Genomic DNA, 21,050 nt, shown 5'->3' on the forward strand with positions numbered 1-21,050 from the left:
AATTCTTTCCACTTGAATAGAGACAAAGACCAAACTTTTATTCGGGAAAAAACTCAAAACGTGGCCTTTTAGATAGTTCCTCCTCCTCCTGTTAGGTTTTCAGTGTTTCCTCTTGTAAGCTGAACCTCACTGGTGGTAGGACACTTCTTTTGAAGTAGCCATATGCTTTATCAATCTTTTATTATTATTTATCCATACTCTGGGTAAGACAGGGCTGTTGAATACGTCTATGCCTACCAAGGCATCTCTATTTCCAGTTAATGTTTCCCTCACTTTGGCATGACAGCCACCAGTGCTCTGGAGGTGAGCCAATGCATGCCACTGGGATTCTCTGATGCCTCTGGCTGTTGCAACACAAAGCAGACTGCATGTACCATGGCAGCATGAGTCTTGGGCACCGTCTTCCCAGACATGCACAAAAGACAAGTGTTTATTCTGCTCCTGTCTCCCAATCCTCCAGGAACAGTTTTACGCCTCACTTGTTCAAACACCAAACTTCCAGCTCAGGAAAGTATAGAAAACCAACCAACTAACTCAATCTATCATCCTCCACAACTATTCCTCTTCCCAGTGCAGAAGTTCGTGATATTTCTCTGCCCTGTTTCTTTGCCTGATGATTTTCTTCATTTTGCCTTCTGGCTTTTCAGCAACACTTCCCTTCTATAACCTGCAATACTGGATCTTTCTCCAGCACCATGGCATCCCTGCATGTTTTTTTTTTCTCCAAAAAGAGGGGGCAGTTACTGGGGATATTTCCACTCACAGGGGAGTGGGAGGTCCAGCAAGAACGGTAGCCCTTAAGGATGTGTCAACAAAGTATTGTTCTGCTGTTCCTCTAATAGTAGAATGCAAAGTCAAGGAGTGGCTGTGCCCAGCTAGATCCACCTAGGGTGTGAAGTTGGAAATCCATTTGTTGTATTTTATTGCCCTCACACACCCTTTCAGGTGTCATGCTTCATCATGTGGGCTTCTCCTCGTTGGGTCGGCAGTGCAATACCCAACGGGCTCACCTGAAAAAGGGGCACTTTATCGGAGATCTTTTATCCAACAGCCGTATGGTGAAGTGTGGGTATGGGGGCAGAAGCGTGTAGATGTGCAAACGTGCTTTTAAAAGGTAGGACTGGGAGTACCTGGCATGGAACAATTTTATTCTTTTGGTCTCCTGTCCTAATTAAAAATACTGAGCACAGCACTCCGTCCGAGAATGATGTCTCGAGGTAGAGTGTCTGTGTCTTATTCATCAGGGGACAACATGTTTCTCGCTTATTGAGTAGATACTCTCGATTCTTCAGGACCAAAACAAACAAAAAGCTATCTACACTTAAAATTCTATTGATAACTCAGTTATTACAACAGACGGCAGGTTTATCCTATTCGGGGTAAAATACCTGTGGTATCCTGAATCTGCGTCCGTCATATGTCCAGGCATCAACAGTACCCGGTGGTCAAAACACAGGGTGTTGCTCCTATGTAAGCTGGAATTCAATGGCCAAGCGTCGGTCATCTAGACCGACCCAACGCACCGGGTCCCGTTTCTTTGCCTGATGATTTTCTTTATTTTGCCTTCAGGCTTTTCATCAACACTTCCCTTCTATAACCTGCCATACTGGATCTTTCTCCAGCACCATGGCATCCTGCATGTTGCCACACAAGGCCATATATTCCTTAGATTCAACACGTTGGTCCCTGTGGAAATTACCAACCTGGACATTCTTCAGGGCACTTCCATGTATTCAACTGTTTTGTTTACTCTCTAACCACCACATAGGGGTTCTAATGGGTACCAGCTCCATGTTTTCTATTTCTAATGGGTATGAGTCCCATGTTTTCTGTTGCTCTGTTTAAGTTTCTAACCCCATGTAGGGTTCTATTGGGTTTTAGATCCCATGTGTCCTTTGTTTTTGTTCACACTGTTATACATGCTTACATTGGTTTGCTAACGGTGTTTAATTCGTCCTGTGCTGCACGTTTGTTGTATGTCATATTATTCTCACTGTGTGGCACACTAGTTTTTGTCTGCTCTTAGGGCATTGTGGGTCTATGGTTTGCAGTCAACCTTCTTTTCCCTTCTTTCCCCTAACCATTTTCATTGGTTTATGTTGGGTGTAGATGTTCCATGTTGTTTCTGGTCCATTGATTCACCTGTGTTTTCGGGGAAGTTTCATTTTCTTTGTTAACATTTGTGTAGGAGGATGATGGGTGGTGATATATTATGTATATTTGTCTATGCATCTCCTCTTTATTGTTCATTCTGTACATGCACTTCTTGTACATCTCTTCTATATTTTCTCTAAATTTTCTTTCTATGTGTACTACCGTCTATATTTTCCATCTCTCTTTTTCTTCTGTTACTTTAGTCTATTCCTACAGTTTAATTTTCTCCTGGACTTGGCTTAGCTTTTTGCTTTCATGCTCACGCTGGTTTCTCTTGGTTTCTGTGCTGTGATCCTTTCATCTTTGTGTCCTCTTTCTTCTTGCTTTTTCTCTTTTTCCATTTCTTGGGTTCCCCTCGTTTGAACCCTTTTCTTTTTTGCTGTTTCTTTTTGCGTTGTGGAAGGAGGGAGGATATGTAGTAACCTGTATCTTATCTATTTTGTTGCTTTCTCCATAGCTGCTCAGCCAGTGTGAATGTGATGCATGGAATGTTGGTGTGATGGTCATGAATGGAATGTTTGGGTGCCTGGATGCTTGAGTGTGACAGTAGGAGTATGGGCTGAGGTCCTGGCGGGGTTGCATCTCTACAACTCAACTATCTAACTCACCCTAATAAATCTACTTAAAACTACATTCTGACTATGGACTTCATTACTACAGACATTTCTATGCCTACTAATCTATTTTTGGAGCGGCTTGCTTGCCCAAAGCTCGTTCTGTTAGCAATCTGTAGAACACCCTGGTCTCTTGTTGATCTAATGAACAGTATTTCCAACAGTTAGCAAATAAATGGACCAAGCATTTAGGGTTGGGACTGACCCAGGGGGATATTCAGGCCAGTGTTTTGCCTGCACAGGACATACTTAACGTGACGATTTAAGGCACATTTTTAAAAGACTTTATATGATATATATGTTATTTTTCTGACCGATTGTTTAAAATGGGCCTTTTGGGCAACCTCTGATTGCTTTTCTTGCTCGGTTCCTGAGGCACACTCTACCCATATTTTCACTACTGCCCCTCCCTTTCTTTATTTTGGGCATTAGTATTTAATAAGTTAAATAATTTATTACAATGGGAACTTGGTTATGATCCGAAGCGTATTAAGTTGTGACATTCAAGTTTTATCCCACACAATCTGGCTTCGATCTATTTTTATGCTGTTACAGTAGCTCACTAGAGTGCGTATCACTAGGTCCTGGCTGAAGAGCAAACCTCCTGATCCTAGGATGTGCTGGCACAAGTTTATTCTTTACCCCGAAACAGGTCTCAGGATGCTTGTTTCTGGTCCAGGGAAGATGTGGCTTGGCAGTTCGGGCTACACTGTTCCCATGAGGCACAGGGTCAAGACTGATTTGCATATAGCTGTGTCTGAACTGGGGTAGCAAAGTGAGCTAAAGAATGATGATGTATTCAACCCAGATCTGTGACTGGGGGTGAGTGTTAGAAAAGTTTCAGCACTCCGTCCATCATCTTGTGTTTGTAGAGTTTATTCTTGCCTTTGGCTTGTAATTTACGGTCATTCATTATAACCCCAAAAAAAATAAAAATTGTAAAAGCTGTGGGAGCGGTTTGGGAGCGTTTTGCTCTTTGTATGCCCGGCTACCTAACGGGGATTTAAAATAATTCAGAGATTGTCTAAATTGACCACTTAAGGAATTTGTTAGGGTCTTTAGATTTCGGTGGTGACATTTCACTATTGGTTTTTCAAATATTTTTTGTAAATATTATTTGAATTATTCTGGTGTTGAATGCTGTTTTGCCCTTTGTGACTAGTGACCAGTGTTGGAATAATCCCTAACAGGTATGTGGCAAGATGGGGAGCAGAGTTAAGAGCGCCCGAGTGATAGTCTTCCAATGCACACGCATTGTGTTCAATCCCTTGGCACTTTCAGTAGCTGTTGATTCAAGTTTCATACATGAACGCTTTCCCTGAAAGGCCACCCTGGATTTACTTCCAGGTCATTGCCTGTTGGATAGATATTGTAAGGCAATGTTCTCACTCCAGTAATACGCAGAGGACAGAACATCAAGTTGTAGGCTGATACCATTCGCTTGGATCTGGGTTGGAAAGGTTCCTTTAAATCCACTGGTCCTTCTCACTTTTATTGATGGCAAACAGATTGCATTTTACTGTGGGAGCTGCATTTTACTGTGGGAGCAAGGTCAAATAGAGTTATCATTGAATGTTGTAATAGCAGCTATTTATTGACTTCAAAGGTAGGACTTATTCTATTTGTATCATGTTAAAAGAGGAGTAAATATTGAAGACATTTTTAGCAGTGCTTTAAATAGGTAGGTGCTGTCTGATACTCTGTGCCTGCACTTCCTTAATTTGAAAGGTACCTGCACTTTTCAGCGCTGCCGCAGTACCTTTAATGGGAGAGAACTGGCACTCCACAGGAGCAAACAGGTACCCTAAATAGTGAGTATCTCCGCTTCTATAATTCTATATAAAACGCTGGTTTATAACATAAAAAGCCGAATGATGGTACTCTTACTAAAGAGGGTAGATTAAAATTAAGTTCGATAATATCATATGGGAAAACGGGTTGCACACCGTACTTAAAACCACGTGTTTTTGGTTGAGAGGTTCGGATGGCCCGCCATTACATGAGAAAACGTGGGAAATTGGCAATGACCTTGTATGATGAGGAGTTTAAGAAAGATGACCATAAGCAAAACGATCGCGCAGCGTATAATATAAGGATTTAAGAATGAAATGAGAAAAAGGACTAAAAGAAAATAATGGAAGCATTGGCATTTCTAAAAATGAGGCTGTCGCCGCTGCGGTGGGGTTAAAGTAATACCCTACCATCCCTTGTGTTTAGATTAAAATTAAGAACAGATTGTATATGGCTCGACACACATTACCGTCTATCATTAAATAATGTATTGTTCTGTGTCCCCCCCCCCCCCCCCCACCCCCCAAACACATACAAAAAGCCCTGCAGAATACAGGAGGGCTGTTACTATTTCCTCTAGATCCGGATTACAGAAGACATATCTCGCCATTATGTGTACGAACTTACGAAAAGTTGACCACACCTTTGCCCCCTCAGTGTAGAGAGAATCAAGACGCACGGCTTAAAATCTGTGATTTTCACTGCAGTGCAGGAGCTTGTGGCTGAATCATTGACACGGTCTTAGTGTATCCGACTTGCTTCCTTTATTTCCCCAACCCTGTTGTGCATCATGGGAGGAATCAGGGATTGGTCAACGAACATTAAAAATCACCCGGGGTTCCTGGACGTGCATTCCTTTAAGTGTTGCTACGCTTAGGTGACACCCAAGCAAAGACTCGCACTGCTAGTCTCAATGACCAGGACGGACAGACGTCACTCTAGGCAGCCACAGGAGTACAGAGGAGCGGAGTCTTAGTGTCGCGCTCTCATGTACGCACCTTTTGTCACGCCTCTCCTGTTAGAGTGGGCGTGTGAGAGCATTTCCTGCATGCGCACAGACCGGCATGCTTTTTTAGGTCTTGCACCTGGTGACGCAGCGCGAAGCGCTGTCACCAGTGAGACCTATAGTCGTCAGCTATGCTTTCAAGGGCTTAAAGGGAGACAGGAGATGGGCACGCGCAGGCTGCAGACCGGACTGGGGCACGCGCGCATTCACCACGTACACATAAGTGCTGTGCCCATCTCCTGTCTCCCTTTCAAGCCTCCTGTAGTAACTTTCACTTTCCCTCCCCCTTCTGCCGTGGGCTCCACGGCCTGTCAACGCGCACCCTACACGCACCCCCCAGCCCTCATCCCTATCTATGCTCGTCTCGTAGTGCTCCTCGCTTTTACCCCCCTTCCTCCCCCCTCCTTCCAGCTCTCTGTGCACCGAATAGCAGCCCTCGACGTGACTGCAGCGCCCAATGACACCGGCCATTTGTTTGCCCGAGAGGCTCCCCGCGCGCTGCCATACAAGGGGCTTGTGTGGGCTGATACTGAGCTTTGAAACGATTTCCCACCCAACCGTAACGGCAAGTATTCCTCCCTCTTGAACTACTACCGCAGTACTTATGCCGGGATTTATATAACTTGAGGTTACCCTCGTCACTCACCTTGCTCCGAATCGACTGACCATTTAAGAGGGAGCACGGCCCCTATATCACCCTGCAGCATAGTTCACCCAAGACGTTTCCGTTTCACCAACTCCGTGCAGAACTGCAACAACAACCAAAAAAATACTATCGCGCTTTACAAGTTATCGTCTTTAGCTAAACCAATCACCGCACCACAATGATCTGGCAGCTCTGTATCGTCCAGTAAACGCTAAGCACACAAATCGGAACACAAGAGGCTGACCAATTAGATATGAGATCATAAAGTTGTACGAATAAACTAGAGTGCCATATAACAACATTAGAAAGTGACTTCGCTGGCACCATGCTGCTAGGATAAAAGCATTTATTTGTCTGACACTGCATGAAATAAGGCAAAGTATGGATTTTGAGTGCTATGTTCATGGATATTCGAAACAATGCTTGTTTTATATTCCTCTTATCTGCCTGTAAATATTGTTTTGATTGCCCGAGTTACAACAAGATCGTTTACTGCGAGGCACTCCGAGGCAGAACATTTCTGGGCTGTTTAGATAGTAAAGAGTTGGGGCTACTGTTATCTGAAGACCTATGGTTAATTTACTCCCAAATGTTCCAACAAACAATTTCACAAATCGTTTGCTGTTTGTTTGATACTGACTCTGTAAAGCAGGGACAGTTTACAATTTTTCCGGAAATAAGTTTGACAGATTTCTCTTGAATTTATAGGCTGTATAAAAAGTAATTTTAGCAATGGTCCCCGAGTTTCACAAGTGCCGCAACAGAAAACAGGCTCATTTTCCAACTTTCCCTTTCTTCCGGGCTTATCACGCGCTGCATTGGACAAGTTAGGATAAAGCAGAAGGAGGCGACTATCTCGCAAGCTGATTGGTCCCTCGCTGAATTACACAATCCTGGCGGAAAAACAAACGGTTTTACCGTGTTCACTGGATGCAAAGAGCAGATACTTACTGTTTGCGATACTGTTACTGTAGCCAATGTCCACCACTCAGTGAACACACAGGGAATTCTTGATGGGCAAAAAAGAACAGGGTTGATATATAAGTAAGAATAAAAGTAGGATGACCAGATTTTGAAATCCAAAAACAGGGGCATTTCGCAAAAATAGAAGGAGGACTACAATTTTACATCCACCGTGGGGCACAGAATAATGAAATGACATAGTTTATCAACAAAGAAAGAGAGAGAACGAGGCACTAACTGAATAAATAATACATTCAATGTCACGCTCAAAGCTGGTTTCACCTGTGTTAATTAAATTACTCTCTGATAAGAGCAGCTACCTAGTTTCGCCCAGGAACACAAAAAAGGGCCTCTTTCTGTTTAGGCCAAGCCTGGCGTAAGCAGTGCAAAGCAATGCTGTCGTCAGCGAGCTCTATTGTTACGGAATTGCCTCGGAAGTGGGACGGGAGATGGGCACGCGCAGAGATTTTGGCGATTTGCGCAGGTGCACGCGCACGTACAGCCACGCGCTGTGCCCATCTTCTGTCCCGCTTCCAAGGCAAGACAGCCTCCTGCAATTGCATTATTTTAACACACGCACACACACACACACACATACACACACACACACAAAGGCACACACAGGCACACGCACCCCCCCCCCCCCCAGCCAGTGCATGCAACTTGTGAATGCGCGCATACACACATGTTTCTTAATTTCCCCCAAAGCTCCCCGCTTCTGTTCCCACTCTCTGCTCTACCTCCCCTCTCGGGCATTGCCCCCCCCGTACTCCATCAGGGGTAACCCCCAATCCCCCGCCTTCTTACCGGTCCCCGGTCTTTCTCCGTCGGTCGCCTCTTCTTCTATGACATCAGCAAGCGGAGAAACGGTCAAGAGCACTCTGCGCCTGCGCGGAAGTGCGTGCACCCGCCTGACGTCACTCAGCGGCTGCACCGTACGGCAAACAGTCACGGGCCGCAGCCATTGACCCGTACGGACAACTGCACTGCACATGCGCCACCGGGTCCATTTATTTGGAATGATGAGAATGGGGGAGTCCTGGCGCTGCCTTTAATGTATATGCCAACATACATGCTTCATGCGGGAGACTCCTGATTTTTTAAGCCAAAACTGGCGTTATTTTAGTTGTTTCCCACCTTAAATTGACTACGCTTCAAAGTAAGAAAATGGGGAAACTACAATCTCATGATTCCTTTTTCAAAATCTCCCACTTTCCTGTTTAAAACGCTGGCATGTATGCTATAAATAAAACCTCTGTGCATGAACAGACGAAGGTTCACCAAGGCAGTGCACAGAAACCACCTAGGTGAAGAAAAGGGGGTGACGGTCTGGTCTGCAATCTACGTCACTCACTGGTCTCTGTACATAACAAAGAGATGCTCGCTCCGACGTCACACGCAGGCTCCACGCATCGGCGGGTGCCTGGGTGAACTCCCCGTATCGTATGCCTTTGTTGATTGGATAATGTCCATTCCAAAGGGTTGCTCCCACCATTCCGGTATAGACCCTTCAGTGCAAGTGCTGTGGCTAGTGGTACTATCAGCTCACTCCCATGAGCCGCTCCCTGCATCAAGAGGGTGAACCATTTAGGCATATCCTATCGCTGGTCATGTAATGATTGCTCCTTTGTTTCCCGACGGTGGACCCATCAGAGCAGATATCACGGCTGATTGTTTAATGCCCATATCCTTTGTTTCCTCCTCTGCCACTGTTGGGTGGGCTTCTCAGAGCATATACCATGGCAGTTTGCAGTGCCCATTCATAAGGTCGCTCCTATCTGCCTACTGGCGGTCTCCTCAGAGCATATTCAGCGGGGGGTTCATAATACCTGTTCCAAGGGGAAGGCACCTTCGCCTCAGGGCAACCGTCATCGCTCCTCCTCCCTGCGGGCACCTCCTCTTCTGTCCGCCTGTCCCGGCAGCAGGCGGTGCCTGACATCAGAGCGCGGATGCACTTGTGTTCTTTCCAGAGTTCCCCCGGGGCACTAGCGAGAAGTGCGCAGCTGCGCTAGATAGAGTACTTTTGAAATATTCTAAGCTCCCTGATACTAGATGTAGCCACCGACGTCACCAAATTCAATCCATAGGATACTAAGACTCGATGATTTACTCTTCTGATTCCAAATTTCTCGGTGGGCTTCAGAAGGCAGAGGATGGTCGTGTGAGACTCTGATAAGTATTGCTCCTGGGAGGCTAGTACACCACACTTTTGTCTCGCTTTCTCTTCACTTTTCCCGCTTTTGTCTCCAGTGTCCCCCAAACACACATACACCCACACAAACCACCACACACACACACACACAATACCACACACACACAACCCCACACACAGTCCCACACACACAACCCCCACACACAACCCCCACACACACAACCCCCCACATACAACCCCCCCACATACAACCCCCCCCACATACAACCCCCCCCACATACAACCCCCCCCACATACAACCCCCCCCCACATACAACCCCCCACATACACACCTCACACATACACACCCCACACATACACACCCCACACACAACCCCCCATACACCCCACACACAAATCCCCCCCCCACACACACACCCCACACACACACACCCCACACACACACAACCCCACACACACACAACCCCACACACACACAACCCCACACACACACACACCCCACACACACACAACCCCACACACACACACAACCCCACACACACACACACACAACCCCACACACACACACACACAACCCCACACACACACACACAACCCCACACACACACACACAACCCCACACACACACACAACCCCACACACAGTCAAGTCAAGTCAAGTCAAGTCAAGTCAGAGAATTTATATAGCGCACTACATACCCAGCGGGTCTCAAGGCGCTTAGAAAGGGGGGGAGGATTACTTGTCAAATATCCACGTTTTAAGTTGCTTTCTGAATGCTAGGTGGTTCTGGGTAAGGCGGAGGTAAGCGGGGAGTGAGTTCCATGTTTTAGCAGCCAGGTATGAGAAGGATCTGCCTCCCATGGTGGTCTTGTTGATGCGAGGTACAGTGGCGAGGGCTTGGCTGGAAGAACGTAGTTGGCGGGAGGGGGTGTAGAAGGACAGTCGTGAGTTGAGGCATTCTGGTCCGATGTCTTAGAGTGATTTGTGTGCGTGGGTTAGCAGTCGGAAAGTGATCCTCTTATTGACAGGTAGCCAGTGGAGGTCTTTAAGGTGACCAGAGATGTGTTCGTTGCGCGGGATGTCTAATATGATCCTGGCTGAGGCGTTTTGGATTCGTTGGAGTTTCTTCTGGAGTTTAGCGGTAGTGCCTGCGTAGAGGGTGTTTCCGTAGTCCAGTCGGCTCGTGACCAGAGCATGGGTGACTGTTTTCCTTGTTTCGGTGGGGATCCAGCGAAATGTTTTTCTGAGCATGCGAAGAATGTTGAAGCAGGAAGAGGATACGGCGCTGACTTGTCTGTTCATTGAGAGTGAGGAATCCAGGATGACGCCTAGGTTCCGTGCGTGGTCTGTCGGGATGGGTGCTTTTCCGAGGGCTTCCGGCCACCAGGAGTCGTCCCATGCAGAGGGGGATGTACCTAAGATGAGGACTTCAGTTTTGTCTGAGTTCAGTTTCAGACGGCTTTGTTTCATCCATTCGGCAACTTCTTTCATTCCTTCGTGTAGGTTAGTTTTGGCGGAGCTGGGGTCATTGGTGAGAGAAAGGATTAGTTGAGTGTCATCCGCGTAAGAGATGATGTTGAGGTTGTGTTGGCGGGCGATGGCCGCGAGGGGGCTCATGTATACGTTGAAGAGGGTGGGGCTGAGTGAGGATCCTTGTGGTACGCCACAGATGACTTCAGTGGCCTCGGATTTGAATGGTGGAAGGCGGACTCTCTGGGTTCTTCCGGTGAGGAACGAGGTGATCCATTCAAGTGCTTTTCCTTGGATTCCGATGTTATTGAGGCGTTGTAAAAGAGTGCTGTGGCAGACTGTGTCGAATGCTGCAGAGAGGTCGAGGAGGATGAGGGCGACTGTGTCTCCATTGTCCAGGAGAGTTCGAATGTCGTCTGTTGCTGCGATGAGGGCGGTCTCAGTGCTGTGTTTTGCTCGGGAGCCAGATTGTGAGGAGTCGAGGGATTTGTTGGCTTCGAGGAAGGCGGCGAGCTGGTTGTTGACAGCTTTCTCGATGACCTTGGCCGGGAATGGAAGGAGCGAGATGGGGCGGTAATTTTTGAGTTCGGTGGGGTCCGCTGTGGGTTTTTTCAGAAGGGCGGTGAGTTCAGCGTGTTTCCAGTCTTACGGGAAGGTGGCGGAGTTGAAGGAGCAGTTGATGACGTCTCGGAGGTGCGGTGCTATGACGGAGTCTGCTTTGTTGAAGATGTGGTGAGGACATGGGTCTGTGGGGGATCCTGAGTGGATGGAATTAATCAGGCGGATGGTGTCCTCAGTGGAGATTGGGTTCCAGTCGTTAAGGGTGTTCACGGGGGGAGAATGTTCAGCAAATGGTAGGGTGGGTTGGTTTCCGGGTTGGTTGTCGAAGCTGTTGTGGATGTCTGCAATCTTGTTGTGGAAGAATGAGGCTAGGGAGTCGCAGAGGGCTTGAGAGGGGGTGATGTCGTTGGAGTTGGCCGAGGGATTGGAAAATTCCTTGACGATGTTGAAAAGTTCCTTGCTGTTGTGGGCGTTGTTGTCAAGTCGATCCTTGAATGCTGTTTTCTTGGCCTTTCGGATTAGTTGGTGGTGAGTGCGGGTGGCGTTTTTGAAGGCGTCCTTGGTGCTAGTGGTTGGGTCTTTTTTCCAGGCCTTTTCAAGGGAGCGGCAGAGTTTCTTGGACTTCTTAAGATCATCGTTGAACCATGAGGCCTTTTTGCTGCCAGGTTTGCTTTGACGTTTCTTCAGTGGTGCTAAGGTGTCGGCGGTGTTGGATAACCATAGGGTGAGGTTGGCGGCGGCTTCGTTTGCGTTAGAAGAGTGGGCTGGGGTGTTTAGAAGGAGCGATGCGGAGATTTGGTCCGTGGTGATTTTGTTCCAGTTTCTTTGCAGAGTTGGTTGGATGTGGTTGGTGGGTTTTGGTTTGTTGTAGGTGAAGTGAACGCAACTGTGGTCAGTCCAGAGGAGATCCGTAGTGTGGCTGAAGGAGACATGATTGCTGGAGGTGAAGATGGGGTCGAGTGTGTGACCTGCGATGTGGGTGGGGGAAGTGACCAGTTGTTTAAGTCCGAGGTTGGCGAGATTGTCCAAGAGGGTGGTGGTGTTGCGGTCGTTGATCTTTTCAAGGTGAAAGTTGAGGTCTCCCAGAAGGATGTAGTCTTTGGAGGGGAGCGCGTGAGGAGTGATGAAGTCCGTGATGTCTTCACTGAATTTTGCGCGGGGTCCTGGTGGTCTGTAGAGGAGGGTGCCTCTGAGTGTGGTCTTGGGGTCGATGTGGATCTGGAAGTGAAGGTGTTCGGAGTTAGCGAGGTTGGCGTCGGAGCTGGTTGAGATGCGGATTGATTTCTTATGGACGATAGCGATTCCTCCTCCTGTGTGGTCGGTGCGGTCCTTGCGTGTGATCTTATAGTCTTCAGGGATGGCAATGGTGATGTCTGGGGCGGAGTAAGCGTTCATCCAAGTTTCTGTTAGGAAGGCGACGTCTGGAGAGATGTTGTCTAGTAGATTCCATAGGTCAATGGCGTGTCTGTGGACCGATCGAGTGTTGAGAAGGATGCACTGTAGGTGGTTGGGGTCAGGAATCTGCGTTGTGGTCGTAGCGGAGATGTTGTTGGTGCCGATGAATTTGCAGGAGTAGCAGGAGAAAGGTCCATGGGTGTGTCCAGGAGCGGCTTGGACGCAGTTGGGGGCGCGACCGGGGTTAAGGGCTAGGAGGGTGGCGGCATCGTAGGTAATGCGGGAGGGCTGGGCGATGCGAGGGCCAGGGGGTATGGCGCTGGGCGCGGTCCAGGCGCGGACGGGCGTAGACGGGCTTACCTTTGGCGCACCTTCGGCGCGGGTTGGGCGCGGTCGCTGCGCGTAAACGCTGCGCGCGGGAACTCCTGTCATATATGGAGAGTGGAGGGGGAGGGGCGAGGGCGTCTCAGCTGGGAGGCGGGGCGGGCACACGAGGACGACGAGAACAACAAACAAAATGGAGGCGGAGGGGGGAAGCACAGCGGAGCGCTACAGGTAAACGCACTGATAACGTTAGGAAAGCAGTCACAGATACACAGAGCGCAAATGAGGCAAAGCGCTAAAATGGCACAAAGCAGGCGAAATGAAATGAAATGTCAAAATTCGAGCATATACACAGAGCGCCAATGCAGTTCACAATTCAGGCAGATAAACAGTGCGCAGATGAAGCAAAGCGCTACTTCAGTACACAGCAGGCGAAATGAAATCAAATGGCTAATTCAGGCAAACGAGGCAATGCAGCGCTGAGGCAAACGAAGCAATGCAGCGCTGAGATACCAGATGTCTGTAGGGACACTGGGAGCGACCCCTCAGCCCGTGAGAGAGGAGCGAGTCACGGCGCTTGCAGGGGGAGAAGATCTATTTGTGGACAGTGGGAGGGCGTCTCAGCTGGGAGGCGGGGCGGGCACACGAGGACGACGAGAACAACAAACAAAATGGAGGCGGAGGGGGGAAGCACAGCGGAGCGCTACAGGTAAACGCGCTGATAACGTTAGGAAAGCAGTCACAGATACACAGAGCGCAAATGAGGCAAAGAGCTAAAATGGCACAAAGCAGGCGAAATGAAATGAAATGTCAAAATTCGAGCATATACACAGAGCGCCAATGCAGTTCACAATTCAGGCAGATAAACAGTGCGCAGATGAAGCAAAGCGCTACTTCAGTACACAGCAGGCGAAATGAAATCAAATGGCTAATTCAGGCAAACGAGGCAATGCAGCGCTGAGGCAAACGAAGCAATGCAGCGCTGAGATACCAGATGTCTGTAGGGACACTGGGAGCGACCCCTCAGCCCGTGAGAGAGGAGCGAGTCACGGCGCTTGCAGGGGGAGAAGATCTATTTGTGGACAGTGGGAGGGCGTCTCAGCTGGGAGGCGGGGCGGGCACACGAGGACGACGAGAACAACAAACAAAATGGAGGCGGAGGGGGGAAGCACAGCGGAGCTCTACAGGTAAACGCGCTGATAACGTTAGGAAAGCAGTCACAGATACACAGAGCGCAAATGAGGCAAAGAGCTAAAATGGCACAAAGCAGGCGAAATGAAATGAAATGTCAAAATTCGAGCATATACACAGAGCGCCAATGCAGTTCACAATTCAGGCAGATAAACAGTGCGCAGATGAAGCAAAGCGCTACTTCAGTACACAGCAGGCGAAATGAAATCAAATGGCTAATTCAGGCAAACGAGGCAATGCAGCGCTGAGGCAAACGAAGCAATGCAGCGCTGAGATACCAGATGTCTGTAGGGACACTGGGAGCGACCCCTCAGCCCGTGAGAGAGGAGCGAGTCACGGCGCTTGCAGGGGGAGAAGATCTATTTGTGGACAGTGGGAGGGCGTCTCAGCTGGGAGGCGGGGCGGGCACACGAGGACGACGAGAACAACAAACAAAATGGAGGCGGAGGGGGGAAGCACAGCGGAGCGCTACAGGTAAACGCGCTGATAACGTTAGGAAAGCAGTCACAGATACACAGAGCGCAAATGAGGCAAAGCGCTAAAATAGCACAAAGCAGGCGAAATGAAATGAAATGTCAAAATTCGAGCATATACACAGAGCGCCAATGCAGTTCACAATTCAGGCAGATAAACAGTGCGCAGATGAAGCAAAGCGCTACTTCAGTACACAGCAGGCGAAATGAAATCAAATGGCTAATTCAGGCAAACGAGGCAATGCAGCGCTGAGGCAAACGAAGCAATGCAGCGCTGAGATACCAGATGTCTGTAGGGACACACACAACCCCCCACACACACAACCCCACACACGCAACCCCACACACATACCCCCCCCACACACAACCATCTATCTATCTATGGCCCTCACTCTATCTATCACCCTCAATCTATCGATCTATCTATCGCCCTCACTCTATTTATCTATCACCCTCACTCTATTTATCGCCCTCACTCTATTTATCGCCCTCACTCTCTCTATCACCCTCACTCTATCTATCGCCCTCACTCTATCGCCCTCACTCTATCGCCCTCACTCTATCGCCCTCACTCTATCGCCCTCACTCTATCGCCCTCACTCTATCGCCCTCACTCTATCGCCCTCACTCTATCGCCCTCCCTCTATCGCCCTCCCTCTATCGCCCTCCCTCTATCGCCCTCCCTCTATCGCCCTCCCTCTATCGCCCTCCCTCTATCGCCCTCCCTCTATCGCCCTCCCTCTATCGCCCTCCCTCTATCGCCCTCCCTCTATCGCCCTCCCTCTATCGCCCTCCCTCTATCGCCCTCCCTCTATCGCCCTCCCTCTATCGCCCTCCCTCTATCGCCCTCCCTCTATCGCCCTCACTCTTATCGCCCTCACTCTTATCGCCCTCACTCTTATCGCCCTCACTCTTATCGCCCTCACTCTTATCGCCCTCCCTCTATCGCCCTCCCTCTATCGCCCTCCCTCTATCGCCCTCCCTCTATCGCCCTCCCTCTATCGCCCTCCCTCTATCGCCCTCCCTCTATCGCCCTCCCTCTATCGCCCTCCCTCTATCGCCCTCCCTCTATCGCCCTCCCTCTATCGCCCTCCCTCTATCGCCCTCCCTCTATCGCCCTCCCTCTATCGCCCTCCCTCTATCGCCCTCCCTCTATCGCCCTCCCTCTATCGCCCTCCCTCTATCGCCCTCCCTCTATCGCCCTCCCTCTATCGCCCTCCCTCTATCGCCCTCCCTCTATCGCCCTCCCTCTATCGCCCTCAATCTATCTATCGCATCACCACAGCATCACTCGGGGCGCCACAACATCACTCGGGGTGCCACAACATCACTCGGGGCGCCACAACATCACTGAAAGCCACAGCATCACTCGTCGCCACCACAACATCACTGAAAGCCACAGCATCACTCGTCGCCACCACAACATCACTGAAAGCCACAGCATCACTCGTCGCCACCACAACATCACTGAAAGCCACAGCATCACTCGTCGCCACCACAACATCACTGAAAGCCACAGCATCACTCGTCGCCACCACAACATCAATCTGTGCAACCATTCAACAACTGGTTCAAATATGTTCTCTCAATGATTCAAGCTTTATTACAAATGTCACAAAAAGATGTTAATATTTCACTTCTGTTCTTGGATTTTCGTCACAATAAAATACACTGAACATAATCTTCACAAAAGTTATTTACAAAAGTTAAAGCTATTGCCATTATAAATTACAATAACTTTTATTTAAGTATTAATTATTTTAAAAAATTAAAAGCCATTGGTATTTGTAATATCAATACATCTAAGTCACAGAAATACAACACATATTGCATTACAAATGCTATAGGTGTCACATTTTCGAAAGTTAAAACTATTGGCATTGTAAATGACAAAGCTATTAATTTAGCTTTTTTCAAAACCAACACATAAATAAAATATTTGTCATTTACAATACCAATAGCTCAAACTTTCCTCATGCGAGACCTATTGCATTGTAAATGCTTGTTTAAATTCCTATAGAAATGGAAGGCTCTCAAACACTTCCTCAGATGTTCGAGGACAAGAGTTAAAATAGTAATTCACCTTATTCTCTTTCATGGGCATAGTAAAATGGGTGAACTGCTGTTTCATTTACCTCAACTAACAGTTTAAATGCTAGGGTCTCAGCTGCATTCTCAAGCAGCTGGTGTGAAATAAGCAGACATGCTCATCTGAGTCAATGGTGCTGCCACCTATAGGCGATTATAAATTTATTAGCTTGACTATGGTAATGGTTGCTTTCTTATTTGTTGGACGATGAGTAGGGTTCAAAAATTGCACCTTTCTAAAGCTGTCACAATAGTGGCGAGTACATGTTGCTAAGGTGTTAGCAGTGCTGCCCTCACTATACGTTCATTGAACAGCAGCGCAACCCCAAGATAAGGATTGTTGCTGAAGTAATGCTAGCGCATCGCTGATGACCAGTAAAGACCCTCATTTTGTTACGGTGATCTGGAGTTCTAATATTTATAAGAACAAAAGTCTTGCTTTCGGAACCGTATTACAGCAGGAAGGGGAGCTTACTGAACCAACAGTCTTGTCCCCTTCCCATTGTAATGCAGCCCATCATGTATTGCGCCCCCTTCTCGTGTTGATTTGCATATTAACAGACAGAGAGAAAGGTTGAAACTCTGCCCGGCAAGGCTTGAGTTTTGCATACTTGGCGTTTGAATAACGTTGTTTATTTAAAATGGTGTTTAAATGCACTCGCTTCAAATCTTGAATTCAATCTTCCAATAAGTAACTGTGCGTGTTTCTAAGTATTTAATGGTTCATTTTCCACAATGCATTTTTATCTTGTGTGTGTGTGTGTCCCAGAGCTAGTCGTTCGAAGGGTTACATGAAAAAAGTAGTGGGTCTCACCCAATGTTCCCTCCAATTTTTTTCCTCTGTGTGCGGCAGTGGAGGGTCTCTGTGCGCTGCAACCATGGCTATGTGCGCCAGAAACCAAACCGCGCGTGTCTGCGGCGCCAAATGGCACTCAAAATGTTTACTTTAAAAAGTGAAAAGATGGTGCATATTCACACATACAGAGCCACAATAAGGGTCTTAAGGGCAGTTTGCAAATTTATTGTATTGCCTGTATTTTCATTGTTGTGTCTCTGACTGCTGTTGTCTGTCTTCCCCGCTGCCTGTACGTGGTCCGTGCCCCTTTTTTCTTCCCTCTGTTCCCCTCGCTGTCCCCGTGCTCTCTGCCCGGTCTTTCCTTCTGTACCCCTTGCTGCCCGTGTCTCTGCCCAGTTTCCCCTTCGGTTCCCCTCATTGCCCCTGTGCCTCTCTGCCCGTTCTGCCTTCTGTTCTTAGCTGCCCCTATATTTCTGTATTCTGTATTTTGCCTCTGTGCCATTAGTTTTTTGTGCCCGTCTGCCCTCCGTGCCACTTGTTTTTGTGCCCCTTTTGCCTTCTGTTCCACTCGTTTTCCCCTCGTTTTTGTGCCTTTCTGCCCTCTGTTCCACTAGTTTTTCCCTCGTTTTTTGTGCCTTTCTGCCCTCTGTTCCACTAGTTTTTCCCTCGTTTTTTGTGCCTGTCTGCCCTCTGTTCCACTTGTTTTTTGTGCCTTTCTGTCCTGTGTTCCACTTGTTTTTTGTGCCTTTCTGCCCTCTGTTCCACTCGTTTTTTGGGCCTTTTTGCCCTCTTTCCACTTCGTTTTCCCCTCGTTTTTTTGTGCCCTCTGCTCTCTGTTCCACTCGTTTTTGTGCCTTTCTGTCCTCTGTTCCCCTCGTTTTTTGTGCCCTCTGTTCCACTCGTTTTTTGTGCCCTCTGTTCCACTTGTATTTTGTGCCTTTCTGCCATCTGTTCCCCTCGTTTTTTGTGCCCTCTGTTCCCCTTGTTTTTTGTGCCCTCTGTTCCACTCGTTTTTTGTGCCTTTCTGCCCTCTTTGCACTCGTTTTTTCCTTTTTATTGTGCCTTTCTGCCCCCTGTGCCAATCGTTTTTTTCCTTGTTTGTGCCCCTTTTGCCTTCTGTTCCGCTCGTTTCCCCAGCCGCTGTGGCCTTTTGTTTAAGTATTGCTGTTAATCAGAGCCCCTTCACGGGCTCCAATTAACAGCAATACTCAAACAAAAGGCCACAGTCTGCCCCGCGCTTTACTAACAAAAGCGTTGTCAGTTTCCAAACACAGCGCGTACTTTAGCACACGCTGTGTTTGGAAACTATCTCTACCCTTTTGTTAGTAAATCGCGGGGCAGACTGGGACCTTTTGTTTAAGTATTGCTGTTAATCGGAGCCCGTGAAGGGGCTCCGATTAACAGAAATACTTAAACAAAAGGCCACAGTCTGCCCCACGCTCCCACATAGCCAGAAGCCCCACAAGCCCCCCGCTTCCTTACCTGCACTCCTCACGTTCCTCATGTTCGCGCCGCTCGCTTCTTGAAAGCGGCTGGCGGCGCGACTCTCTAGCGACTTCCTGTGTGCGCGCGCTCCACGTGAGGTGGTGCACACTGACGTCAGAGGAGCATGGGCTGTTGGTTCTTCAGATGTCTTTTAGCCAGATTGTACAGTAGCGTGGCTATGCAGCATGGCTAAAAGTGAAGTTTTTTTTAAAGAAAACCACACTGATGGGGTTTAAGCTGGCTGGCATTCCGCCTTGGCACTTTTTTCATGCAAGGTTGGCAAGCAACCGATTTTTTTTTTTACAGATGTATATAGAGCAAACGCGACCCAAAGGTATTGGAGCACTTTACATGAGCACCATTACCATTACACAAGGACACATTCAATTCTTTGGTAGGCACGAGGCTCAAACCTTGGTTTCCCAGCTCCAAGGTCGGCAGTCTGGCCATTAGACCACAGCCTCTCCCATGGAGTTCCATGCTCTAGAGAAAGAAAAGGAAATAGCCCTGCACTGATAAAAAATTAGAAGGCAACTAAAAAAGAGTGACAATGAAGCCAAGAAATGGTAGGCCCTGAGCCATTTATTCTAAACAATATCTCACTCAGTAACAACACATGCTGTTGACAGGCTAGATCTAAAAAGTTGTTGCCTTAAGTTGCGAAGATCCTCCCACCACCAGTTAAGAAACAGTCGTTTAGAGCCCTTAGTCCGTCTGCAGTCAAAATATTTAAAATAAATACATAAATAAATCAACACGAGGACTGATAATTCAACGGAATGTTTCTGTCCTTTGAATATATCATTTTGATATGTAGTTTGTATCGACGCCAGAAGCAGAGTGGTGTCTAGCACACAGCTATGAAGGATAAAGAAACAAGATAAAAAAGTGAAGATGTCATACAGAGTTAGGGTAGTTGTTAAGAAGTAAGGGGAAGGAGAGGCTACTGATTTAGCCAGACTTTAGGGAAATTTTTAAAACAAAATTCTTCTGCAGAGAAAATATCCTTGCTAGATTACCAGATATTTTTGGTTGGTAGTCTAAGAGAGATTTCCTCTTGCACCTTTCATAATACTTGAAGCGTGCTTTCAGACTTTTTTGGTTCATTTTTCGTTAGCCTTTTTAAACTATAGTTTTCATTAGCATATTTACAGAAATATTTGCCAGAAAGCAGTACTCAATCTAAATAGTCATCTGCAACAGCAGATGACCATCACACTTATGTAATATTTCTTTATTTTAGTCTTACACCCCAGTTCTGTCTTCTTTCAAACACTGAAGGTGCTGGTATTTTCTTTGGAAGTAATTAATGTATTTATGTTTTTATTTTTCAAAAGAACGAACAAGGCATGGGACGTGTCTAAGCACATAACTTCAAAAAAGTAAATGCCTTCCACTGTATATTTCATTGACACTTAATGAAAGCATTCCCTAAAACAAGGGAAAAAAGCTAATGGACTGAAGACATATAACTTAGCCTAAAACGGAGTGGAGATTTTTCTTCATAGGCACGTTTTCCGTGACTGCTGAAAGACTTCAAAAGAGATAAGGTACAAGATGACAGCTGAATGTGCAAATTAGATGCTAAGTACGTTGCAGGAAAAAACTGACAATGCAGGAGGTTTTCTGAAATGTGAGCACTTTAAGCTTATCATCCCATGTGTCCAGTTGGAACTATTGATTCTTTTAGTAAGATAGCTTGGGATACCAATTGTATGCTTTTTTTTAAATCACGGAAGCAACATTAGACAACGGTCTGACTTCAAAAGAGTGCCATTGAAGATGTTTTAGCATTGAGGTAATATAATAAAATGTCATGGCACCAATGAGATGCATGCCCAAAGCATGAACGACGGCGCTTTGAGAAGTGGGAATCATTTGAGAAAGACCAGCCTGGGTGGCATTCCCCCACTTCAGCTGAGAAAATGTCAGGGTTTGGAC

General features: G+C 47.4%; 1 protein-coding gene and 1 non-coding gene across 3 annotated transcripts in view; one reads left to right on the top strand and one right to left on the bottom strand.

Annotated features, from left to right (window-relative positions):
* Positions 1-21,050, top strand: part of CLASP1 (cytoplasmic linker associated protein 1) — a 1,635,412-nt gene that overhangs the window by 256,360 nt on the left and 1,358,002 nt on the right. The gene's annotated exons all lie outside the window — the stretch shown is intronic.
* On the bottom strand, positions 17,044-17,169 carry LOC147732575 (U4atac minor spliceosomal RNA). Its single transcript, XR_015308950.1, has one exon. It is a non-coding gene; the product is annotated as a U4atac minor spliceosomal RNA (small nuclear RNA).

This window comes from Lissotriton vulgaris, chromosome 2_1 (assembly GCF_964263255.1).
Source record: "Lissotriton vulgaris chromosome 2_1, aLisVul1.2, whole genome shotgun sequence".
NCBI classification, from domain to species: Eukaryota; Metazoa; Chordata; class Amphibia; order Caudata; family Salamandridae; genus Lissotriton; species Lissotriton vulgaris.